The sequence below is a fragment of the Ranitomeya imitator genome, chromosome 7 (assembly GCF_032444005.1).
Source record: "Ranitomeya imitator isolate aRanImi1 chromosome 7, aRanImi1.pri, whole genome shotgun sequence".
Taxonomy (NCBI): Eukaryota; Metazoa; Chordata; class Amphibia; order Anura; family Dendrobatidae; genus Ranitomeya; species Ranitomeya imitator.
Window position 1 is genome coordinate 212,070,050 of NC_091288.1, and position 27,652 is coordinate 212,097,701.

A 27,652-nucleotide genomic window follows, 5' to 3' on the forward strand; every position below is an offset into this window, starting at 1 on the left:
ACCGGCAGAAAACGCAAATCACTGCAGCGGTGCAGAAAGATGACGGCATTCCCTGCGACGGCGTTACGCAGCGCGCGCCATCACGTGACTGGAGCCGCCCCCCACAGATTACGCCCTGATGTCACATGGTGTCGCTGTAATACACACCTGTGTAGTTTTACATAGGACTGCAGGTAACCAATCATATTATCCTAACTCAGCCCCCGCAGGGACGTCCCCGACAGCAAAGCACTACAACTCCCATCAGCGCAGCTGTGTAATCAGCCCAACCAAAGGGGCGAAGTACCAGCCAAAATCTCACATCGGAAACCTGCAACTGACCGTACTACAAGTCCCAGCAGGGTCTGGAAATAACTAAATGGAAATATCTAAATCACAATCGACAACTGATTGTACTACAAGTCCCAGCAGCTGGCTAAATGGAATTTTGCAACTGCCCGTACTACAAGTCACAGCGGTGTCTGGAAATATCAGAAAAATAAAAAAATCTGCAACGAAACGCACTGCAAATCCCAGCAGTTGACTAAATGGACATTTTCAACCAACAGTAAGTACTACAAGTCCCAGCAGTCACTGAGAAATATCAAATTAAAATCCGCAGCCAAACGTACTGCAAGTCTTCGCATTATCAGGAAATGTGCAACCAACCAACAGTACTACAAGTCCCAGCAGTCTCTGGAAATATTAATTAAATGAACTTTAAAATCAATTTCTGGAGGTTTTTTTTTTCCCCCCATAGTAATGACTTAAACTATATGGAAAAGAAAGTAAAAAATAGTGTTAACTGTAAGTATATGTATAAAATAAATAGTAAAAAAAAAAATATATAAATGAAATAAAAAATTAGAAATGCAAAAAACAAAATAGAACAACAAATTAATTGAAATTCTAAACTTCCAAAAAGTTTAAACAAGGGAAACGTATAAAAACTAAGTAGACAAAAAATGCACAAAAAAATCATGTAGAAAAGTGAAAACATAATAAAAAAAGTTATTTCCTTAAAGAAAAAAACTTTAGAAAAAGATCTTATAAAGAATAAACCCAAGTGTGACTGAGGAGTCATTGCACCGTCAGGACTGCAGACTTTTCATGCTCCCGGGATCGGAGCCACAAAAAGGATCAGGAAACAATCGGATTTAATGTTGTGGATGTGGCGGCACAAAAAATGAACATAATCGGCGGCAACTAAAGATATTTGAGGGCATTTTTTTAGTCCGAGAACCCAAAATAGGAAATAGAAGATCGGACAGCGGAGCTGAAGTCGCGGGTTAACAATTAGTGAGCGGAGCTAAAGACGAAGAGAAAACTCTGAGTCATTTCCTGCACAAAAGCATATGGAATGTGGAATACGAGAGGCGAACTCACCGCTTTCGGGTTCCTTTGGAAGGAAGAGAACTTTTTGGGCTCCATTGTAGTTTTAGAGATACAAATGTAACAGAGACTTTCGAGAAAGGAAGAAAAGTTTCAAGAAACTTTTCTCAACTGTCTCCAAAGTCCACAGGGCGAAGTCAGGACTCAGGAGGCGTTTTTTTTCCCAGCGCAGCTTGTTTACACGCCTCTTCCTTCCCTTCCCCGTTCTTTGTGTTCTTCTATTTATGTGAAGAAATAAATATTTGTAACTTTGAGATTCTGCCAAAAGTTTCTGAACATGAGTTGGCTGAAAAATATTTGCAATCAGGAACCCAGATGGGAGTTGTGGCGCATGGAGATTTAAAGGGTTAAAACTAGGACATATCGCCATCTTGCAAATCCTAAAAACCGGTGCTACAGAGGGGAGGCCTAGATGAGAGTATGACCACTGCTGAGACTTAGGGAGAGGATTGTCACTGCAGAGAGGCTTATTCTCGCCTCCAGGGTGATGATTATGGCAGCCATAAGGGTCGGGATTTATCTTATCACAGCATAATAATAATATAATAATAATCTTTATTTTTATATAGTGCAATCATATTCCGCAGCGCTTTACACACATTATCATCACTGTCCCCAACGGGGTTCACAATCTAAATTCCTTATCAGTGTGTCTTTGGAATGTGGGAGGAAACCAGAGAACCCGGAGGAAACCCACACAAATACAAACTCCTTGCAGATGTTGTCCTTGGTGGGATTTGAACCTAGGACTCCAGCACTGCAAGGCTGCAGTGCTAACCACTGAGCCACCGTGCTGCCCTAGGGGAAGCATAAAGGCTGATTCCTGGGTGTGAGGACTGTTACACCAGCGCTGATGTCTGAGTGTGAAGACGAGTGCTGGAGACTGGTGCCTGTGTGTTGAAGTGTGTTGGAGACTGTTACATGGTAACAGAGCGTAAACAGCAAGTGTTTACCAATCATCAGACAAAAGCTAACGCAGACCATTGCTGCCAACAGACGTGACCATGAAGATGACTGTGATCAGCACTATGTGAGAATCGCAGACTGTCACAATTGCAAATACAGGCTTTGCTGAGGTGTCCATGGGAGTGGCATAAACTATCCAGTGTGAAAGATGAGCCATGGGAATGGCATAAACTATTCAGTGTGAAGGATGAGCTGCTGAAGTGATTGCCAGCAGACTGTCAAAAGTACAAATATAGGCTCTGCTGAGTTGTCCATTGAATGGTATAAACTATCCAAAGTGAAGGAAGAGCTGCTGAATTAATACCCAGCAGACTGTCATAAGTACAAATACAGGCTCTGCTGAGGTGTCCATGGGAATGGCATAAACTATCCAAAGTGAAGGATGAGCTGCTGAAGTGATTGCCAGCAGACTGTCACAAGTACAAATACAGGCTCTGCTGAGGTCCATGTGAATGGCATAAACTCTCCAGAGTGAAGGATGATCTTCTAAAGTGATTGCAAGCAGACTGTCACAAGTACAAATACAGGTTCTGCTGAGGTGTTGATGGAAATGTTAAACAGGGAGTTGGACATGATGACCCCTCCAACTAACATTCTATAATTCTATGTCCAGAGTGAAGGAGCTGAGAGTAGGGGGAAGGTTTGTCACTGCAGAAGGGAGCAGAACAGAAATGCTTATTCTAGCCTATAGGTCGATGATTATGACAGCCATAAGGATGAGAAGTTATCACAGCATAGGGAAGCATAAAGTCTGATTTCTGAGTATGAGAGTTGTTACATCAGTGCTGATTTCTGAATGTAAAGATGAGTAATAGACCAGTGACTGCTGGAGATTGGTGTTTTTGTGTTGGAAACTGTTACATGGTAATCTGCAACTGTTTACCAATTACCAAACAAAAGCTGCCATAGGACATTGCTGCCATCAGATGTAATCATTGAGATGACTATGACCAGCACTGAGAGAATCACACCTACTGTTCACCGTGAAGGAAGAGCTGCTGAATTGATTGTCAGCAGATTGTCCCAAGTACAAATACAGGCTCTGCTGAGGTGTTCATGGGAATGGCATAAACTATCCAGAGCGAAGGATGAGCTGCTGAAGTGATTGCCAGCAGACTGTAACAATGTCAAGTACAGGCTCTGCTGAGGTCCATGAGAATAGCATAAACTCTCCAGAGTAAAGGATGAGCTGCTGAAGTAATTGCAAGCAGTTTGTCACAAGTACAAATACAGGGTATGCTGAGGTGTCGATGGAAATGTTAAACAGGGAGTTGGACACGATGTCCCTTGAGGGCCCTTCCAACTGTAACATTCTATAATTCTGTGACCATAGTGAAGAGCTGAGACTTAGGGAGAGGATTGTCACTGCAGAGGGAGAGCAGAGAGGCTTATTCTAGCCTATAGGGTGATGATTATGACAGCCATAAGGGTGATGATTTATCACAGCATAGCAAAGCATAAAGTCTGATTTCTGAGTGTGAGAATTGTTACACCAGTGCTGATGTCTTAGTGTAAAGATGAGGGCTAGACCAGTGACTGCTGGAGACTGGTGCCTTTGTGTTGGAGACTGTTATATGGTAAGCTGCAAGTATTTACCAATTACCAGACAAAAGCTACCGCAGGACATTGCTGCCATCAGACATGATCATGAAGATGACTGTGACCAGCGCTATGTGAGAATCACACATACTGTTCAGAGTGAAGGAGGAGCTGCTGAAGTGATTGCAAGCAGAGTGTCACAAGAACAACTAAGGAGTGGCAATTTTCAGGCTCTACTGTATTCAATATTCCTCTGTCCAAACCCACTGCCTCAGAAAACTGCAACCACCAAGCTCATTGCCTCTTAATGAGCACATTTTTTAACAGTTACTGGAGTCCCTAAATGGGGAAATAACCAAAAAATAGTAATCATTAGAGATCTGCAAATTTGTTCGGGATTAATTGAATTTGCTTTAAAAAATATTTTTTTTTAAGTATTTTCTTGATTTCAAATATTTTTTAAATGAATTCAGTTTGCTGCCATTCTGCTGAAATGTAGACACCTCAGCGTTCACCTGTCCCATCACCACCATTGCTCATCATCTGGTCCTCTGCTGAGAGAAGAACGCTGAAGAAGATGTTGTGCACTGGAGGATGTTGGAAAGGAGAAGCTAGAGAGCGAGGAGGATACGATGGCGGGCATCAGTGGGACAGGTGAGCGTTATATAGAGGCAACTTTTGGGTGCATTATACTTCTATCCTCTTAGAATTCATATGATCTTAGAGAACTCCTTTAATAGACAGAGCGCGGTGGGAGTTGCGGTTTTGCAACAGATTGTCTCCAGATCTCCTTCGTCTTAGAGTTTACTGTATGTACTTAATATTTCTCACATTCTTTTCAGCTCGGGGAGATCTGCCAGTGAGGCAGAATTTTCTAGTGCCTTATGCCAAGACGTTGTGCCCATCCTTCTTTTTATCTACTGATTATTGGATTAATCCTTGACATCAGGGAACTTTACCCTTTATTATATGACACCTGGAGTAAATTTGAGAGCAAGTCCCAATCCGAGCACTGTCTAAGTACATTACTGACCATGGGGACACAACCGGATAATGCCATTAATGAAGTCTTGTAGCTGAGAAACATTCAATACTGTCTCTGTGTCAGAAGAATTGTTCATCTGGAGCTATGTGCACAATGCCAGAATGCTTCTGGAATGTTGTAAAGCCACATAATTAGCATAACTGGACGGGGTGCAGAAATAGGAGTGACACTTGTGTGGTCCTGGTTCTTGTGAAAGATCCAAAGACTTCTCTACCACTGATGACATCATTATTATATGTAGCACATGGTCAATTGAAGCTTTGTTACAGATTGTACTTTGGAACCCAAGTTATGCCTTTGTAAAAAGCCACCACTCAAACTTAAGTACTGTATCTAGCTGCCCGATGGACGAGTCTTATATATATATCACATGTACTGATTTTTATGGTATTTCAGGTGGTCCTGTGGCACTGTAGTGGGCCATCTCTGGCATCATACACTTACAGTCTTGGTACCATGTCTCATGTTTGAGATTAGTAACTTTCTCATTGTGAATACGATGTACAGTGCATCTTACTAACCCTATGTAAGCGATGATATCCTTTTGTGTATATATCATGTGACGCACAGGTAATCGCGATATATCGGCACTGAGTGTTGAGGGAGGTTGGATCTGGTCATGAAACATGTTGATCATATCTGAAGCTTCTACTTGGATACCATGTTTTAATATTTGAATAAATAAAAGTCAAGTTTTAATAGAGGTCTTCCTCGTTGCTGGATTTAAGGGGTTCTCTGACAGTTAAATACTTTTTTTTCAGGCATGGATGGTTTTTAATAATGAATAGAGGAATGACCACCTTCTCACAGATCAGTCATATGGTGCTCTGTAGTTCTGCATTGGCTCCGAAATGGTATCTGCTGGATTTGGAAGCCACAGAATCTGTGATTGGCTAAATTGGTCAGGTGACTAAAAGAGTTCCTCATCTGAGAAACATTCAATGACGCGCTTTTCTAGTCACCTGATTCCTACAACCAATTATTCCCAAAAAAATTGTATTTCACTGTCTCACAAACCCTTTGATGTTGTGTTCATACTATTTATGCCCCACCAGAACATTCACAGAAGTGTCTCAGAAAGAAAAAATTGTATTTAACTGGTGGACAACCATTTTAATGTTGTGTTCCTACTATTGATTCCCACAAGAGCACTCACACAAGGTTCTCAGGTTCTTGGACCATAAAAATGATGATGCTAATACTGATCAGCCCCATTGTCGCAGTGTCCATACTTTATTTTTATAAAATAACAATTCGAGGCCCAATGAAAGGCCCCATGGCGGTCCCTAAACAATGCAAAGTATCATAAATATATCCTAATCATTTTTATATATACTGTATGTGTGTGTGTATATATATATATATATATATATATATATATATTCTCATAATCATAACAATATGAATAGTGGGAATTATTCAACCTTGTCACCTCCAGAGCATCAGTGGCATGCTGATTGCTTATCTTTTTTTTCATGCTGGAGCATGTGTACTACTCTCACAATCATTCCTCTTCTTGAACATCATAAGCAAGTGTGTATAGTGTTGTATTGTGGTCAAAGCAGGGCAGTGGGTCTCATGTTTTGCCCTCACTTCATCCCTAGATATGCCACATCAACGAACTACCAAAAGAAAAACTAATACATTTGATATATGCAAGTAGACTTTTCTACAGGAGGAGGACTTGTCTGGTGCTACCTATTAGATTTATCAATCCTCAACATCAATACTGACATTTTAAGGAGTCCTGCCACATGACTTAGGATATGAAGCCAAACTAGAAACTCCCTTTGCGTACACATGTTTCAGGGTGTTGCCCCTCATCAGTGAAAAGCAGGAGATTTGATTTGGCTATGATATACATTCATGTCAAGGACACTTTACTAGCCTTACAGTGGGACTGTACCATGCTCAGCCAAAAAAACATGCACACCGCAATCCCATTTATATGACCCCTGTGTGTGCCCTGGTGTCTGGAGTAAAGAAAATGAGTAGAAATTAGCAATTTTCCCCCCAAAATAATTGATTAGCTGCAAATTACTATTACAACACAAGAAGGGGTAGAAACCCTTTAAAATATTAATTTTTATTTGCACAATTAAACATTCAAAAAAATAAATATAAGTATGTATAAAGGTAAAGGCTGTAAAGCATTGCTGCAGGGACCCATTCAAATAGTTCAGAAAATAATTAGATACATGAAACAGTAGATGGATGAATTAAAAATACCCAATAGCTAGTGTAAAAATACATAGGTAAACTTTCCTAATTGTTTAACACACAAAGGGCACATAAAAATCAGAATGATGTAAACTTACATGTATAACAGTGCTGATTTAGGTGTCTCTGCCGCCCCAACGCACGTTTCGCCAGAACTTCATATAAACCTTTAATATTGTAAAAGCTTACATACTCTGTGGGTTTCTACTCCATTTTGGGTTGTAATATGAATTTGTTTGAGCGTACTTTTACTACGAGTAATGTGTAGATATTTTATTTGCTGCAAATTATAAATACTGCATCAGGCAGACCATTTGTTCACTTCTTGTAAGTCCAGAAGAATTATGGAATATTCCTGTGCAGGGGTATACTGATAGAGGCCTATTAGTAATTGACCTGTTAATATCTGTACACAGAGGCAAAGACTTGAGAACAGGGCCGACAACAGGGCATTACCGGTGTATGGGGCCTGGCGAGCAGAAGCAAAGATGGGGGCCCGGACTGGGTGAGACACGCCTGCGCTGAGGCAACACAGCTGAGCCACTGTATAAATGGCTTGGCAGATTGCGTGGCACGCTGGGGCCACTGCTAATTACTTGACTTTATTAAGCCCTGGGGCCCCAGTAACTAACAGCCGCAACTACATACATTGTATCGCCACAGCAGAGGGGGCCAGCTGCGTCTGACATCAATGTTGTCAGATGCTGCCAGCCCGCCCTCCATTCTTAAGCTGCCGACTCTTGTGGCACAATATATGCTGGAGTTGAGGTCCCGAAAGAGATGCAGTGCATGCGCCTGCCTGCCCACTCGCTTTTCCAACCTCCCATTCCCCTATTTCTGGCCCACCCGCTACTCTTCTTGTACCCTCCTCCCTGCTCTTGCAGTGTAATGTCGGAGGCCGTCTCTGTCGCCTGCCTGCAAACTACTAAATACTACTAAGTTCAACCCTACGGACTGCTGCCTGCAATAAGGTACAGATGCCTGTCTTAAAGGAGATATTCTAGTAACCGAATACTTACCCCTATATACAACATATGGGATAATTATAAGGGCCAGTTCACATCGTCCAAGGGGTGGAGGCAAAGCTGGGGTGGTGCCTGGGCGGAGGTTCAAGGTTGCTCAAAAATGTCAGTATGGGGCCCTAAAATTCCTGGTGGCAGCCCAGATTGAGAATGACCATCCATTCTTGTGTCACTATCCGTCCTATCAATTTTGTATGTTGGGATCTGTGTCCATCATGGTGTCCAGACTATGGGAACCATAGGTTAAGGTCGGGGTTGAAATTCCTGATTTCATTACTCTCCCTGACTATGTGAGTCACAAAAAATAACACTGCAATAGCCTTTTATGTTCCCAGTCCAGGTCAGGGGCCCAATTTTAGACGTGAGGAGACTTACCAAATTAATTTGCATCAGCAAAGGCACCAAAAATCTTCATATTTGCAAAATCACAAAAAGAGGATAATTGTGTTCATAGAAGGCATGAAATGTATTTGTTTTTCAATTCTGCTCAGGGTCCTGCGATGGGAATTCACACCAGCCGAAAACCCCCAAAATATAAATTTTGGCCAAAAAAATTAGGAAGATTGTAAAGAAAATTATATTTATGGTAGACCTTGAATTTTTGTTTGAAAAATAATTTTAGCCCTGCACAGTCAAAACCGAAAAAGTCTTCAAACGAACCCAAAAAACGGAGGATGGCTTATAATTATGGAAGCAATAATGGATTATATTTGGGGAGGAGGGCAGCACAGCAGTAAAATTCTTCAGAATGTTCAGAATGTTCTTGCCTCCAAAGAAAAGCCCCAATGAGGGACCGTATTAACGACATTTAGGAAGAAATGTGAAGCACTAGAATGTTTCGCAAATGTACCCCAGTCCCCCCAACCCTCAGTGATTTTATGCGCGGCAGGTATTTTGGCGCAATATTTGCTCAACCTTGTACTTTTTGCTCTAAAAACTTGCCAAAAAGGTTAAGGACAAAAATAAAAGATTTTAAAAATTTGGAGCCAAAAAATGGCAACGGATACACATGACAAAAAAGAAATGTGACCTTAAAAAATTGCAAATGATGAATTGGGGCCATATATAGTTTCTATACCGTATAGTCGGGCCATTCTCTGGAGACGTCCTGCCTCTCCTACACCCGCTCATCCTTCTTTTCCAGCCTACTGCATCACTCTGCCCATCAGGTTTATGATTTTATACCTGGACTAATTTTTCCCAAGGTCATACGTAGCATTCATTATTTTTTATTTTCTTGTTTTTAAATTTATTTACTTTAGTTCTCTTTTCCCTCTGTCGTTAATAATAATCAAGTCTCTGTATTATTTACAGACTACTGCTCTCATCTTCTTCACTTCTGTTGTACGGCTCGTACAGTTTGGAGTATCACCTTATCTTTATTTCTGAGCTGCGACGTCTTCTCGCTATCCAGGTTCACCATATATGGCTGCTGCATTTCCTGCCTCGTCTTTTACACAGACTGATAATCCTTCCTTATTGGTTGGGATATACCATGTGATGTGATAGCTTCCTGACCCCTCCCCCCATCCCCAAGTTTCCCCCAACCATTTCATATGCAGTTTTTTCCATGACGTAACATGGCGGCAGCCATTTTTCACAAAGCAATTCGTAAATTGTTCTAGATCAGCAAATTCCCCAAAATTTCACGTTTGCATCATATCGATTTGCTCATCTCTAAAAATGAAACTCTTTGTGGTGACAATGAGGTTGCTGAGTAATTGGGAGTCATGGGATAAGAGTATTACACAGAGGTGGAGCTATCCGGTCCGGTGCCTCTTTATACAGTCCGCAGGTTGTTTTTGATTTCACGGACCCGCTCGCTATTGCGAACTTATCGCTCCAGCGCTATTACCTCCTGATAAGGTTTATGGTGAAACACCCCCCTGTATTTATGTATCTATATTGTGTATTTTTGCCTACCTTCACGATGGTAAATGCCCAGTAATCTTCCTCGTTGCTCTCCGTACCTTAAACGCTCAACTTCCTAAAATTTCTGTTCATCCTCCCACTTTGCGACGTAGTTCCTTTACAAGCCCTGTGCTGTACCTGCGCCTGGGTGCCCCGTTACAGACACACTACAGACTAGGGACTACGTAAGGAGCACACAAACATCTTCTGGACCTAAGATAGACCCAACACGTCTCCCACCGATGTCCTACTCGTGATTTGTAGACCTCTATAACATCTTACCAACCATAGGTTCCAGAAAGTTTATAATGGAGGATCTTTCTACATTATTTTAGCGTTGGGTGGTTTTTGTAGGAACCCTGGAAAGTCTAAGAACATAGACTTAGGAGAACATCATGTTATCTTGGGTCCAGAAGAAGATACAAGGATGAAGGTCTATTAATTAGGACTTCCACCAAATCCTACAATATAGGATTGTAATGACCAGTAACCCACTAGGTGGTCTCCAACTATGACTCTCGATAGTTGGAGAGTTGCAGGTCGTAGACCATCAAGACCTTAGAGACAGGGTGATGTTGTATTATATGTCTTATAGATGTCCAGTAGGGGTGTAAAAGAGGTCTCCAACAAGAATCCAGCCCTGGAGGGTGAGACAAGATGTGACCCTGATCACAGCTCCACGCTATGTGGTATATAGTATATATGATATTATATGTGTGTTATGTACCGATAGATTCATGATGGATACAGACACGAGACACAGGATGATCGTGAGCAGAACTTTATTTCAAGCTTCTGATATTTCTTTCTGTCCTTTATTAGATTAGATGTTTGTGCATTTTTCTTGAAGGTATACAAACAACACTTACTCCAATGAGGACGGCTGTGGTTTTTAATTGTATTTTTGGCTCACTAGAGCCAAAACGCTGCTTTGTCTACCTCTATGTATTCTCCGGCGCTTTTGAATTTTTGGTATGAAAACGATAAGCAGAAATTATGAGGACGTCTACATATAACAGGATTGAATACTAAATCCAAAAAATCACCCCAAAGTCAGAAGACGGATTTTATTACAACCCAGGAAAGATTTGCCACAAAATAGCAATCAAACATTATATATATATACATATATATATATATATATATATATATATATATAGAGAGAGAGAGAGAGAGATATACAGTGGGGCAAAAAAGTATTTAGTCAGTCAGCAATAGTGCAAGTTCCACCACTTAAAAAGATGAGAGGCGTCTGTAATTTACATCATAGGTAGACCTCAACTATGGGAGACAAACTGAGAGAAAAAAATCCAGAAAATCACATTGTCTGTTTTTTTAACAATTTATTTGCATATTATGGTGGAAAATAAGTATTTGGTCAGAAACAAACAATCAAGATTTCTGGCTCTCACAGACCTGTAACTTCTTCTTTAAGAGTCTCCTCTTTCCTCCACTCATTACCTGTAGTAATGGCACCTGTTTAAACTTGTTATCAGTATAAAAAGACACCTGTGCACACCCTCAAACAGTCTGACTCCAAACTCCACTATGGTGAAGACCAAAGAGCTGTCAAAGGACACCAGAAACAAAATTGTAGCCCTGCACCAGGCTGGGAAGACTGAATCTGCAATAGCCAACCAGCTTGGAGTGAAGAAATCAACAGTGGGAGCAATAATTAGAAAATGGAAGACATACAAGACCACTGATAATCTCCCTCGATCTGGGGCTCCACGCAAAATCCCACCCCGTGGGGTCAGAATGATCACAACAACGGTGAGCAAAAATCCCAGAACCACGCGGGGGGACCTAGTGAATGAACTGCAGAGAGCTGGAACCAATGTAACAAGGCCTACCATAAGTAACGCACTACGCCACCATGGACTCAGATCCTGCAGTGCCAGACGTGTCCCACTGCTTAAGCCAGTACATGTCCGGGCCCGTCTGAAGTTTGCTAGAGAGCATTTGGATGATCCAGAGGAGTTTTGGGAGAATGTCCTATGGTCTGATGAAACCAAACTGGAACTGTTTGGTAGAAACACAACTTGCCGTGTTTGGAGGAAAAAGAATACTGAGTTGCATCCATCAAACACCATACCTACTGTAAAGCATGGTGGTGGAAACATCATGCTTTGGGGCTGTTTTTCTGCAAAGGGGCCAGGACGACTGATCCGGGTACATGAAAGAATGAATGGGGCCATGTATCGTGAGATTTTGAGTGCAAACCTCCTTCCATCAGCAAGGGCATTGAAGATGAAACGTGGCTGGGTCTTTCAACATGACAATGATCCAAAGCACACCGCCAGGGCAACGAAGGAGTGGCTTCGTAAGAAGCATTTCAAGGTCCTGGAGTGGCCCAGCCAGTCTCCAGATCTCAACCCTATAGAAAACCTTTGGAGGTAGTTGAAAGTCCGTGTTGCCAAGCGAAAAGCCAAAAACATCACTGCTCTAGAGGAGATCTGCATGGAGGAATGGGCCAACATACCAACAACAGTGTGTGGCAACCTTGTGAAGACTTACAGAAAACGTTTGACCTCTGTCATTGCCAACAAAGGATATATTACAAAGTATTGAGATGAAATTTTGTTTCTGACCAAATACTTATTTTCCACCATAATATGCAAATAAAATGTTAAAAAAAAACAGACAATGTGATTTTCTGGATTTTTTTTTCTCAGTTTGTCTCCCATAGTTGAGGTCTACCTATGATGTAAATTACAGACGCCTCTCATCTTTTTAAGTGGTGGAACTTGCACTATTGCTGACTGACTAAATACTTTTTTGCCCCACTGTATATATATATATATATATATATATATATAGATATATATAGATATCTATATATATATATATATATATATATATATATATATATATATTCAATTCTCAGCCCAAAAACAACCTGGGTTGTAACAAAATCCGCTTTCTCAGCAACTGACTTTGCAGTGATTTCCCGCATTTTTTGGATTTACTGCATGTACGAGAGCTTTCAGTGATAATTTTGGAGGCTTTTCAGCCATTTTTGCATAAAAAGTGCTATATCGATCTGTCTCTCCCATATCTATCTTTATATGTCATATTTCATTATCTGTCTCATATAAGTGTTTATTGTGGAAAGATGGAGATGGAACAGATTATTATACAGACAGATACAAAAAAAACCCCGCAAAATTGAACCTCTGGATTTATCTCCAGATAATACATTTCAAAAGGAAGATGGCAGCCCTCCAAATAATAGGCAGACAATGGGGACTGTTATTAATCCCTTCTGTCCACATTTTTTTTATTCGAGCCAAGATACACAAAGAATAAGCAACAAAACCTCCGGTGTTTCTGGAAGAAGCTTCACAGCGTGATCGGCATGTGTATATAAAAACATTTGGCATTTACATTTTGCCTCTTAGGTGTTTTTCTCTGGTCGCTGAGGATCAGTTATAAAGATTTCAGAAGTTTTTACACTTTTATTGAAAAATCTATGAAGTTTCGGTGAAGCCTCAATATTCCCTGCGTTGCCCCTTGTTCTCCACTCTGCCCCTTGTTCTCCACGCTTACCTTCCAGACTTCTGCCCCTTGTTCTCCACGCTTACCCTTGTTCTCTAGACTCCTGCCCCTTACTCTCCCAACTTCTGCCCCTTATTCTCCAGACTCCTGCCCCTTATTCTCCAGACTCCTGCCCCTTATTCTCCAGACTTCTGCCCCTTATTCTCCAGACTTCTGCCCCTTATTCTCCAGACTCCTGCCCTTATTCTCCAGACTTCTGCCCCTTATTCTCCACACTTCTGCCTCTTATTCTCCAGACTCCTGCCCTTATTCTCCAGACTCCTGCCCCTTATTCTCCAGACTCCTGCCCCTTATTCTCCAGACTTCTGCCTCTTATTCTCCAGACTCCTGCCCTTATTCTCCAGACTTCTGCCCCTTATTCTCCACACTTCTGCCTCTTATTCTCCATACTCCTGCCCCTTATTCTCCACACTCCTGCCCCTTATTCTCCAGATTTCTGCCCCTTATTCTCCACACTTCTACCTCTTATTCTCCAGACTTCTGCCCCTTATTCTCCAGACTTCTGCCTCTTATTCTCCACACTCCTGCCCCTTATTCTCCACACTCCTGCCCCTTATTCTCCACACTCCTGCCCCTTATTCTCCACACTCCTGCCCCTTATTCTCCAGACTCCTGCCCCTTATTCTCCACACTCCTGCCCCTTATTCTCCAGACTTCTGCCCCTTATTCTCCACACTCCTGCCCCTTATTCTCCAGACTTCTGCCCCTTATTCTCCAGACTCCTGCCCTTATTCTCCACACTCCTGCCCCTTATTCTCCACACTCCTGCCCCTTATTCTCCACATTCCTGCCCCTTATTCTCCAGACTTCTGCCTCTTATTCTCCACACTTCTGCCCCTTATTCTCCACACTCCTGCCCCTTATTCTCCAGATTTCTGCCTCTTATTCTCCACACTCCTGCCCCTTATTCTCCAGATTTGTGCCTCTTATTCTCCACACTCCTGCCCCTTATTCTCCACACTCCTGCCCCTTATTCTCCAGATTTCTGCCTCTTATTCTCCACACTCCTGCCCCTTATTCTCCAGACTTCTGCCCCTTATTCTCCAGACTCCTGCCCCTTATTCTTCAGACTTCTGCCCCTTATTCTCTAGACTCCTGACCCTTATTCTTCAGACTCGTGCCCGTTATTCTCCACACTTCTGCCTCTTATTCTCCAGACTTCTGCCCCTTATTCTCCACACTTCTGCCCCTTATTCACCACACTCCTGCCCCTTATTCTCCAGACTCCTGCCCCTTATTCTTCAGACTCGTGCCCCTTATTCTCTAGACTTCTGCCCCTTATTCTCTAGACTCCTGTCCCTTATTCTCCAGACTTCTGTCCCTTATTCATTCTCCAGACTTCTGCCCCTTATTCCTCAGAATTTTGTCCCTTATTCTCCGCACTCCTGCTCCTTATTTCATCAGACTTCTGCCCTTCCCGTGGCAGCTGGATATCGGCTCCTGGACATATCCTCACTGATGGCCACCTGTTCTTGTCTCATCAAAGCTCAGAGTTTATCACAATTTCTGGGTTTTTCTTTGTCGTTTTTGAGGACTGACCGTAGGTTCTCACTGGTGTCAGTTTGGGGAGTTTCCTGGACCTAAATTTTCAATATTTTGTTCTCTGAGCTGCTTAGTTCTCACTTGGTCACAAGGCAAAAGTCAGAACTTAGTGACTCGGGGAACAAAACATGGACATTTTGGGTCCAAGGAAACTCCCCCGATCTCACACCAGTGAGAACCTGCAGTCAGTCCTCAAAACTGACGAAGGAAAATGAAGAAATTGTGATAACTGCAAGCTTTGATGAGACAAGAAAGGGCGGCGATCAGTCAGGATCTGTCCAGGTGCCGATATCCAGCTACCAGGGTGAAGGGTAGAAGTCTTTAGAATAAGGGGCAGCACTGGAAATATTGAGGCATCACAGAAACTTCATGGATTTTTCAATCAAGGTGTAAAAACCTATGAAATGTTTGTAATTTTCCATCAATATCCATAGAAAAGTCCAACAAAAAAAGCGGAAACCCTGAGGCCACAAAATGTGAAAAACAAAACTTGTGTCAATTCTCAAAACTTTTCTCCATGACTGTATATCGTATCTATTATCTCACATCTATCTAACCCTCCATGAGCTACATGACCTTGATGCCAACTTGCTGATGGTTTCCGTTGAGCACCTTTTCTTCACCTTTCACAAAGTAGACCTACATGAAAGCAGCAGCCCAGAGCCTGTGCCCAGTCACATCTGCAGCCTCTCGTCCATTTCCTCCATCCTCGGAGCAGAAGTCCCTGTGTGGTCACTAGTTGTGTGTCAGCCTCCGGCTTCGGTTCCTCCTGAGCCCCCTTGTGTCATACATTACCAGATCGGGATCAGCCTCACTTCCTCAGAACTCCGAGCTTGTATATATACTGTATGTGTATACTCCTCCCTGTGTCATCAGTAGGAAGTTGTGATTTAGAGAAGTGATCCTTGTCTCGTCCTCATCTGCTGGGAACGTTATTCAGGTCACAGAGCAGGGTCTGCCCATATGGACCCCTCTAATAGCGACACTAGAGGGCTACTGCAAAGATCCCTCCAGGTAACGATCCCTACTTCTTCCTCCGGACGTCTTTTATTTTTTACCTTCTAAGATCTTCTCATGGATATAGTAACAAATCATGAGCTGTGTGACCAGAATTGAGGTTCACATTGCGTTAGGGCAGTCCGTCTAGCGCATAGCGCTACGGACTGCGCTAACGCAATGTCCCAAAAGGGATCGCGTTAGCCGATCCCGCTAGCGCAGAGCAGCAAGCAGCGTTCAAGGTCCGTCACTCATATGACGGCACATCGCTAGCGCATGCCCAGTGTGGGCGTGCGCTAGCGGTGGGTTCGCCATTACAAGCAATGGCGGCGTTAACGGACTACATCACACCGCGTTTTGCCGCGGTGTAACGTAGTCCGTTAAACATACCGCCATAACGCAATGGGAACCTATGGGCAGGTTACAGCTATGTTTCCATTCACTGACAGCAAGCAAAATTAAATAATTGAACACTTTAGCAGTATTTGAAGGTGGGCTGTGGGGGGGGGGGCGATAATTGGAGAAGGGCTCTGGGGGCGATATTTGGAGATGGGCTGTGGGGGGGTGATATTTTGGAGATGGGCAGTGGGGGACGAAATTTTAAAGATGGGCTGTGGGGGCGATATTTTTGAGATGGGCAGTGGGGGGCGATATTTTGGAAATGGGCTGTGGGGGGCGATATTTTGGAGAGGGGCTGTGGGTGGTGATATTTTGGAGATGGGCTGTGGGGGGTGATATTTTGGAGATGGGCAGAGGGGGGCGATATTTTGGAGATGGGCTGTGGGGTGCGACATTTTGGAGATGGGCTGTGGGTGGTGATATTTTGGAGATGGGCTGTGGGGGCAGTATTTTGGAGATGGGCTGTGGGGGCGATATTTTGGAGATGGGCCGTGGGAGGCGATATTTTGGAGATGGGATGTGGGGGGGGGGCAGTATTTTGGAGAAGGGCCGTGAGGGTGAAATTTTGGATATGGGCAGTGGGGGGCAATATTTTGGAGATGGGCTGTGGGTGGCGATATTTTGGAGATGGGCAATGGGGGGGGCAGTGTTTTGAAGATGGGCAGAGGGGGCGATATTTTGGAGATGGGCAGTGGGGGGCGATATTTTGAAGATGTACTGTGGGGGCAATATTTTGGAGATGGGCTGTGGGGGGGGCGATATTTTGGAGAGAGGCTGTGGGTGGGGCGATATTTTGGAGAGGGCTGTGGGGGTCATATTTTGGAGAGGGGCAGTGGGGGGCAACATTTTGGAGAGGAGCTGTGGGTGGCGATATTTTGGAGAGGAGCTGTGGGTGGCGATATTTTAGAGATGGGCTGTGGGGGGTGATACTTTGGAGATGGGCTGTGGGGGGCAGCATTTTTGAGATGGGCAGTAGGGGGTGATATTTTGGAGAAGGGCAGTGGGGGCGATATTTTGGAGATGGGCAGTGGGGGGCAATATTTTGAAGATGTGCTGTGGGGGCAATATTTTGGAGATGGGCTGTGGGGGGGGCGATATTTTGGAGAGGGCTGTGGGGGGCGATATTTTGGAGAGAGGCTGTGGGGGTCATATTTTGGAGAGGGGCAGTGGGGGGGCAACATTTTGGAGAAGGGCTGTGGGGGGCGATATTTTGGAGAGGAGCTGTGGGTGGCGATATTTTGGAGAGGAGCTGTGGGTGGCGATATTTTGGAGAGGAGCTGTGGGTGGCGATATTTTGGAGATGGGCTGTGGGGGGCGATATTTTGGAGAGAGGCTGTGGGGGTCATATTTTGGAGAGGGGCAGTGGGGGGGCAACATTTTGGAGAAGGGCTGTGGGGGGCGATATTTTGGAGAGGAGCTGTGGGGGGCGATATTTTGGAGAGGAGCTGTGGGTGGCGATATTTTGGAGAGGAGCTGTGGGTGGCGATATTTTGGAGATGGGCTGTGGGGGGCGATATTTTGGAGAGGAGCTGTGGGTGGCGATATTTTGGAGATGGGCTCTGGGGGGTGATACTTTGGAGATGGGCTGTGGGGGGCGATATTTTGGAGATGGGCTGTGGAGGGCAATATTTTTAAGATGGGCTGTGGGGGGCAATATTTTGGAGAGGGGGCTGTGGGCGGTAATATTTTGGAGATGGGCTGTGGAGGGCAATATTTTGGAGATGGGCTGGTGGGGGGCAATATTTTGGAGAGGGGCTGTGGGGGTGATATTTTTGGGAGTGGCAATGGGGGGTGATGTTTTGGGGATGGGCTGTGGGGGCGATATGGAGAGGGGCAATGTTTTGGAGATGGGCTGTGGGGGGCGATATTTTGGAGAGGGCTGTGAGGGCGATATTTTAGATCGATGCTATGGGGGGCGATATTTTGGAGAGGGCAGTGGGGTTGATATTTTGGAGAGGGGCAATGGGGGTGATATTTTTGAGATGGGCTGTGTGGGCAATATTTTGGAGAGGGGCAGTGGGGGTGATATTGTGGAGATGGGCTGTGGGGGGCGATATTTTGGAGAGGGGGCTGTGGGCGACGATATTTTGGAGAGGGGGCTGTGGAGGGCAATATTTTGAAGATGGGCTGTGGGGGCGATATTTTGGAGAGGGGGCTGTGGGCGACGATATTTTGGAGAGGGGGCTGTGGAGGGCAATATTTTGAAGATGGGCTGTGGGGGCGATATTTTGGAGAGGGGGCTGTGGGCGGCGATATTTTGGAGATGGGCTGTGGAGGGCAATATTTTGGAGATGGGCTGGTGGGGGGCAATATTTTGGAGAGAGGCTGTGGGGGTGATATTTTGGAGAGGGGCTGTGGGGGTGATATTTTGGGGAGTGGCAATGGGGGGTGATGTTTTGGAGATGGGCTGTGGGGGCGATATTTTAGAGATGGGCTGTGGGGGCAATATTTTGGAGATGGGCTGTAGGGGGCGATATTTTGGAGAGGGCTGTGGGGGGCGATATTTTGGAGAGAGGCTGTGGGGGGCGATATTTTGGAGATGGGCTGTGGAGGGCAATATTTTTAAGATGGGCTGTGGGGGCAATATTTTGGAGAGGGGGCTGTGGGCGGTAATATTTTGGAGATGGGCTGTGGAGGGCAATATTTTGGAGATGGGCTGGTGGGGGGCAATATTTTGGAGAGGGGCTGTGGGGGTGATATTTTTGGGAGTGGCAATGGGGGGTGATGTTTTGGGGATGGGCTGTGGGGGCGATATGGAGAGGGGCAATGTTTTGGAGATGGGCTGTGGGGGGCGATATTTTGGAGAGGGCTGTGAGGGCGATATTTTAGATCGATGCTATGGGGGGCGATATTTTGGAGAGGGCAGTGGGGTTGATATTTTGGAGAGGGGCAATGGGGGTGATATTTTTGAGATGGGCTGTGTGGGCAATATTTTGGAGAGGGGCAGTGGGGGTGATATTGTGGAGATGGGCTGTGGGGGGCGATATTTTGGAGAGGGGGCTGTGGGCGACGATATTTTGGAGAGGGGGCTGTGGAGGGCAATATTTTGAAGATGGGCTGTGGGGGCGATATTTTGGAGAGGGGGCTGTGGGCGACGATATTTTGGAGAGGGGGCTGTGGAGGGCAATATTTTGAAGATGGGCTGTGGGGGCGATATTTTGGAGAGGGGGCTGTGGGCGGCGATATTTTGGAGATGGGCTGTGGAGGGCAATATTTTGGAGATGGGCTGGTGGGGGGCAATATTTTGGAGAGAGGCTGTGGGGGTGATATTTTGGAGAGGGGCTGTGGGGGTGATATTTTGGGGAGTGGCAATGGGGGGTGATGTTTTGGAGATGGGCTGTGGGGGCGATATTTTAGAGATGGGCTGTGGGGGCAATATTTTGGAGATGGGCTGTAGGGGGCGATATTTTGGAGAGGGCTGTGGGGGGCGATATTTTGGAGAGAGGCTGTGGGGGGCGATATTTTGGAGATGGCTGTGGGGGTCATATTTTGGAGAGGGGCAGTGGGGGGCAATATTTTAGAGATGGGCTGTGGGGGGGGCGATATTTTGGAAAGGAGCTGTGGGTGGCGATATTTTGGAGAGGAGCTGTGGGTGGCGATATTTTGGAGATGGGCTGTGGGGGGCAGCATTTTTGAGATGGGCAGTGGGGGTGATATTGTGGAGATGGGCTGTGGGGGGCAGCATTTTTGAGATGGGCAGTGGGGGTGATATTTTGGAGAAGGACAGTGGGGGCGATATTGTGGAGATGGGCTGTGGGGGGCGATATTTTGGAGATGGGCTGTTGTGGGGCGATATTTTGGAGAGGGGGCTGTTGTGGGGCGATATTTTAGAGATGGGCTGTGGAGGGCAATATTTTGAAGATGGGCTGTGGGGGGCAATATTTTGGAGAGGGGGCTGTGGGCGGTGATATTTTGGAGATGGGCTGTGGAGGGCAATATTTTGGAGATGGGCTGGTGGGGGGCAATATTTTGTAGAGGGGCTGTGGGGGTGATATTTTGGAGAGGGGCTGTGGGGGTGATATTTTGGGGAGTGGCAATGGGGGGTGATGTTTTGGAGATGGGCTGTGGGGGCGATATGGAGAGGGGCAATGTTTTGGAGATGGGCTGTGGGGGGCGATATTTTGGAGAGGGCTGTGGGGCGATATTTTAGATCGATGCTATGGGGGGCGATATTTTGGAGAGGGCAGTGGGGTTGATATTTTGGAGAGGGGCAATGGGGGTGATATTTTTGAGATGGGCTGTGTGGGCAATATTTTGGAGAGGGGCTGCTGTGGGTGGCGATATTTTTGAGATGGGCTGTGGGGGCGTTATTTTGGAGATGGGCAGTGGGGAGGCAGTATTTTGGAGATGGGCCGTGAGGGTGATATTTTGGAGAAGGGCAGTGGGGGTGATATTGTGGAGATGGGCTGTGGGGGGGCGATATTTTGGAGATGGGCTGTGGGGGGCGATATTTTGGAGAGGGGGCTGTGGGCGGCGATATTTTGGAGAGGGGGCTGTGGAGGGCAATATTTTGAAGATGGGCTGTGGGGGGCGATATTTTGGAGAGGGGGCTGTGGGCGGCGATATTTGGGAGATGGGCTCTGGAGGGCAATATTTTGGAGATGGGCTGGTGGGGGGCAATATTTTGGAGAGAGGCTGTGGGGGTGATATTTTGGAGAGGGGCTGTGGGGGTGATATTTTGGGGAGTGGCAATGGGGGGTGATGTTTTGGAGATGGGCTGTGGGGGCGATATTATGGAGAGGGGCAATGTTTTGGAGATGGGCTGTGGGGGGCGATATTTTGGGGAGGGTTGTGGGGGCGATATTTTAAATCGATGCTATGGGGGGCGATATTTTGGATAGGGCAGTGGGGTTGATATTTTGGAGAGGGGCAATGGGGGTGATATTTTTGAGATGGCTGTGTGGGCAATATTTTGGAGAGGGGCTGCTGTGGGTGGCGATATTTTTGAGATGGTCTGTGGGGGCGTTATTTTGGAGATAGGCAGTGGGGAGGCAGTATTTTGGAGATGGGCCGTGAGGGTGATATTTTGGAGAAGGGCAGTGGGGGTGATATTGTGGAGATGGGCTGTGGGGGGCAATATTTTGGAGATGGGCTGTGGGGGGCGATATTTTGGAGAGGGGGCTGTGAGCGGCGATATTTTGGAGAGGGGGCTGTGGAGGGCGATATTTTGGAGAGGGGGCTGTGGATGGCAATATTTTGAAGATGGGCTGTGGGGGTGATATTTTGGGGAGTGGCAATAGGGGGTGATATTTTAGAGGTGGGCTGTGGGGGCGATATTATGAAGAGGGCAATGTTTTGGAGATGGGCTGTGGGGGGCGATATTTTGGAGAGGGCTGTGGGGGCGATATTTTAGATCGATGCTGTGGGGGGCGATATTTTGGAGAGGGCTGTGGGGTTGATATTTTGGAGAGGGGCAATGGGGGTGATATTTTGGAGATGGGCTGTGTGGGCGATATTATGGAGCGGGGCAATATTTTGCAGATGGGTTGTGGGTGGCAATATTTTGGAGATGGGCTGTGGGGGGCAGTATTTTGGAGATGGGCAATATTTTGGAGATGGGCTGTGGGGGTGATATTTTGGAGGGGAACAATATTTTGGAGATGGACCGTGGCGGGCAATATTTTGGAGGGAAGCAATATTTTGGAGATGGGCAGTGGGAGTGATATTTTGGAGATGGGCTGTGGGGGCATTATTTTGAAGAGGGGCTGTGGGTGGTGATATTTAGGAGATGTACAAGAATATAACTACTATAAAACTGCCCCTATATACAACAATATAACTACTATAATACTGCCCCTATGTACAAGAATTTAACTACTATAATACTGCCCCATGTACAAGAATATAAATACTACTAGATTGTGGCCCGATTCTAACGCATCGGGTATTCTAGAATATGCATGTCCCCGTAGTATATGGACAATGATGATTCCAGAATTCACGGCAGACTGTGCCCGTCGCTGATTGGTCGAGGCAACCTTTATGACATCATCATCGCCATGGCAACCATTATGACATCGTCGTCGCTGTGCCCGTTGCTGATTGGTCGAGGCCTGGCGGCCTCGACCAATCAGAGAGGCGGGATTTCCAGGACAGACAGACAGAAAGACAGACAGACAGACAGACGGAAAAACCCTTAGACAATTATATATATAGATAATACTGCCCCATATGTACAAGGATATAACTACTATAATACTGCTCCTATGTACAAGAATATAACTACTATAATACTGCCCCTATGTACAAGAATAAAACTACTATAAGACTTCCCCATATCTACAAGAATATAAATACTATAATACTGCCCCTATATACAACAATAAAACTGCTATAATACTGCCCCTATGTACAAGAATATAACTACTATAATACTGCTCCAATATACAAGAATATAACTACTATAATACTGCCCCTATGTACAAGAATATAACTACTATAATACTGCCTCATATGTACAAGAATATAACTGCTATAATACTGCCCCTATGTACAAGAATATAACTACTATAATACTGCCCCTATGTACAAGACTATAACTGCTATAATACTGCTCCTATATACAAGAATATAACTACTATCTACTATAATACTGCTCCTATATACAAGAATATAACTACTATAATACTGCCCCTATGTACAAGAATATAACTACTATAATACTGCCCCATATGTACAAGAAAAAAACTGCTATAATACTGCCCCTATGTACAAGAATAAATCTACTATAATACTGCTCCTATGTACAAGAATATAACTACTATAATACTGCTCCTATATACAAGAATATAACTACTATAATACTGCTCCTATGTACAAGAATATAACTACTATAATACTGCTCCTATGTACAAGAATAAAACTACTATAATACTGCCCCTATGTACAAGAATATAACTACTATAATACTGCCCCTATGTACAAGAATAAAACTACTATAATACTGCTCCCTATGTAGAAGAATATAACTACTATAATACTGCTCCTATGTACAAGAATATAACTACTATAATACTGCTCCTATATACAAGAATATAACTACTATAATACTGCCCCTATGTACAAGAATAAAACTACTATAATACTGCTCCCTATGTAGAAGAATATAACTACTATAATACTGCTCCCTATGTAGAAGAATATAACTACTATAATACTGCCCCTATGTACAAGACTATAACTACTATAATACTGCCCCATATGTACAAGAAAAAAACTACTATAATACTGCCCCATGTACAAGAATAAATCTACTATAATACTGCTCCTATGTACTAGAATATAACTACTATAATACTGCTCCTATATACAAGAATATAACTACTATAATACTGCTCCTATGTACAAGAATAAAACTACTATAATACTGCTCCTATATACAAGAATATAACTACTATAATACTGCCCCTATGTACAAGAATAAAACTACTATAATACCGCTCCCTATGTAGAAGAATATAACTACTATAATACTGTTCCTATGTACAAGAATATAACTTTTAAAATACTGCTCCTATGTACTGGAATATCACTACTATAATACTGCCCCCATATACAAGAATATAACTACTATACTACTGCTCCTATGTACAAGAATATAACTACTATAATACTGCCCCTATATACAAGAATATATCTACTATAATACTGCTCCTATGTACTGGAATATAACTACTATAATTCTGCTCCTATGTACAAGAATATAACTACTATAATACTGCCCCTATGTACAATAATATCACTACTATAATACTGCCCCTATGTACAAGAATATAGCTACTATAATACTGCTCCTATGTACAAGAATATAATTACTATAATACTGCCCCTATGTACAAGAATATAACTACTATAATACTACTCCTATGTACTGGAATATAACTACTATAATACTGCCCCTATATACAAGAATATAACTACTATAATACTACTCCTATGTACTGGAATATAACTACTATAATACTGCATGTACAGTATATACAAGGATATAACTACTATAATACTGCTCCTATGTACAAGAATATAACTACTATAATACTGCCCCCTATGTTCAAGAATATAACTACTATAATACTGCCCCCTATGTACAAGAATATAACTACTATAATACTGCCCCCTATGTACAAGAATATAACTACTATAATGCTGCCCCTATGTACAAGAATATAACTACTATAATAATGCTCCTATGTACTGGAATATAACTACTATAATACTGCCCCTATATACAAGAATATAACTACTATAATACTACTCCTATGTACTGGAATATAACTACTATAATACTGCATGTACAGTATATACAAGGATATAACTACTATAATACTGCTTCTATGTACAAGAATATAACTACTATAATACTGCTCCTATGTACAAGAATATAACTACTATAATATTGCCCCCTATGTTCAAGAATATAACCACTATAATACTGCTCCTATGTACAAGAATATAGCTACTATAATACTGCTCCTATGTACAAGAATATAACTACTATAATACTGCCCCCTATGTACAAGAATATAACTACTATAATACTGCCCCTATGTACAAGAATATAACTACTATAATACTGTCCCTATGTGCAAGAATATAACTATTATAATACTGCTCCTATATACAAGAATATAACTACTATAATACTGCCCCTATGTACAAGAATATAACTACTATAATACTGCCCCTATGTACAAGAATATAACTACTATAATACTGCCCCTATGTACAAGAATATAACTACTATAATACTGTCCCCTATGTACTGGAATATAACTCCTATAATACTGCTCCCTATGTACTGGAATATAACTACTATAATACTGCCCCTATGTACAAGAATATAACTACTATAATACTGTCCCTATGTGCAAGAATATAACTATTATAATACTGCTCCTATATACAAGAATATAACTACTATAATACTGCCCCTATGTACAAGAATATAACTACTATAATACTGCCCCTATGTACAAGAATATAACTACTATAATACTGCTCCTATGTACAAGAATATAACTACTATAATACTGCTCCTATGTACAGGAATATAACTACTATAATACTGCCCCTATGTACAAGAATATAACTACTATAATACTGCTCCTATATACAAGAATATAACTACTATAATACTGCCCCTATGTACAAGAATATAACTACTATAATACTGCCCCTATATACAAGAATATAACTACTATAATACTGCCCCTATGTACAAGAATATAACTACTATAATACTGCCCCTATGTACAAGAATATAACTACTATAATACTGCTCCTATGTACAAGAATATAACTACTATAATACTGCCCCTATGTACAAGAATATAACTACTATAATACTGCCCATATGTACTGGAATATAACTACTATGACACGGTCCAGTGTTGATTCTTTTCTCTTACTGATTTCTGCTTTTGGACATCAGATACAAACTTCTTGTTAGACAAGTGACCTAAGCAGCTCGTGATTGTGCGGGTTATTATTTGTCATGTGTTTCTTGTCAGTATGTAATGACTTTATTTACTGTATGAATTTAAAGGGGAATGTTAACCGCATGTTCAGGCCAAAATATTGTTGATATGAATTAATAGAAATAAATTCTTAACAGACTCTTTCATTACTTGGGAGGATTCCTCACTCGACCCACCTCTTCCATGAAATGCTTGTAGGAAGGGGATTTTTAATATATTAAGAATGAAACCTTGGCCCCGGTACAGCTAACCCCCCCCCCATCAGCACAAGGGGTCTTGTCACACGCATGTAATACGGGCACCACCCTAACCAGCAAGAATAGTGTAATGGCGGGCATCGTCCCATGCAACCCTTTCCAGGCACGAATATTGTATGTATGGCCACCCCTGCTCCAGTCATCTCATCCCACGGCCCCCTAACAATGTTTTTAATTTTTATTTTTTGCATAATTTTTCAAAATAGCACCCAAACGCTAGATGAATTTTTGAGCAAAATTAAAAATTCTCTTTTATTTTGTTGACCGATTCTTGTGTCACCCACTAGTCGAAATTACAATGAGGCAGAAATGGGTGCTCTGACTTTATCGATCCGAAAAAAAGTGAGAAAACTGTTACACTTTTAACGTTTTCAAGTGACCCTTAAGGCTATGTGCACACGCTGCGGATTTTGTTGCGGATCCACAGCGGATTTGACCGCTGCGGATCCGCAGCAGTTTTCCCAAAGTTTACAGTACCATGTAAACCTAAGGAGAAAAAAAAACGCTGTGCACATGCTGCGGAAAATGCCGCGTGGAAACGCTGCAGATTATTTTCCGCACCATGTCAATTGTTTGTGCGGATTCCGCAGCGGGTTTCAACCAGCACCAATAGGAAAGTGCTGGTGAAAACTCGCAGAGGAATCCGCAGAAGAAACCGCAAGAAAATCCGCAGTGAAAACCGCAGTGGTTTTGCACTGCGGATTTTCAAAATCCGCTGCGGATACCCTAAAAAGGGGCAAAGAACCATTTAGGCTACGTTCACATTAGCGTTCCGCTAATGTGCATCGCTGTTGCGTCGGCGACGCGCCCCTATGTTTAACATGGGGGACGCGTGCGTTTTTTTTGTTGCGTTTTCCGACACGTGCGTCGTTTCCGACGCTAGCGTCGGACGCAAGAAAATGCAACAAGTTGCATTTTTCGTGCGTCCGATTTTCGTCAAAATACGACGCACGCGTCGCAAAATGCAGCGTTTTTGCGTGCGTTTGCGCGCGTTTTTTTGTGCGTCGTGCGTTGCGTCGCCGACGCAGCGGCGCGCAACGCTAATGTGAACGTAGCCTGTAGAAAAAATGACTAAAAAACATGATGAATCGCGGCCGTGAGAGTCATCAGATCAGAAGACAATTTGGACTCAATTTATCAAAAAAATTCGAAAGATTTCTGGAATAAAACTGTTCCAATTTTTGCAAAAAATTGGTGCAAAAATGTTGCAACTCAGAGTTCCAGAACCCCGGGTCCTGCACATTTACCATTATCTGCACCACAAAGGTGACCGTGAATGAGGACAGACGTGATGAACGTTTCTTGGTGAACGCAACTGACGGATGTTCGCGCCTCTTAATGGATTTGGGG

At 43.5% G+C, this 27,652-nt stretch overlaps 1 long non-coding RNA gene across 2 annotated transcripts in view; it reads left to right on the plus strand.

Moving 5' to 3' along the window:
* Nucleotides 1-280: 280 nt before the first annotated feature.
* LOC138645420 (uncharacterized) overlaps nucleotides 281-27,652 on the plus strand; it is a 40,842-nt gene continuing 13,470 nt past the window's right edge. The window contains exon 1 of one of the 2 annotated variants that reach the window (XR_011314739.1): nucleotides 281-547. This is a non-coding gene — a long non-coding RNA (uncharacterized lncRNA). Of the gene's footprint in view, nucleotides 548-16,056; nucleotides 16,189-27,652 lie in introns of those variants that run through there. The other variant, XR_011314738.1, reaches the window with a different exon arrangement.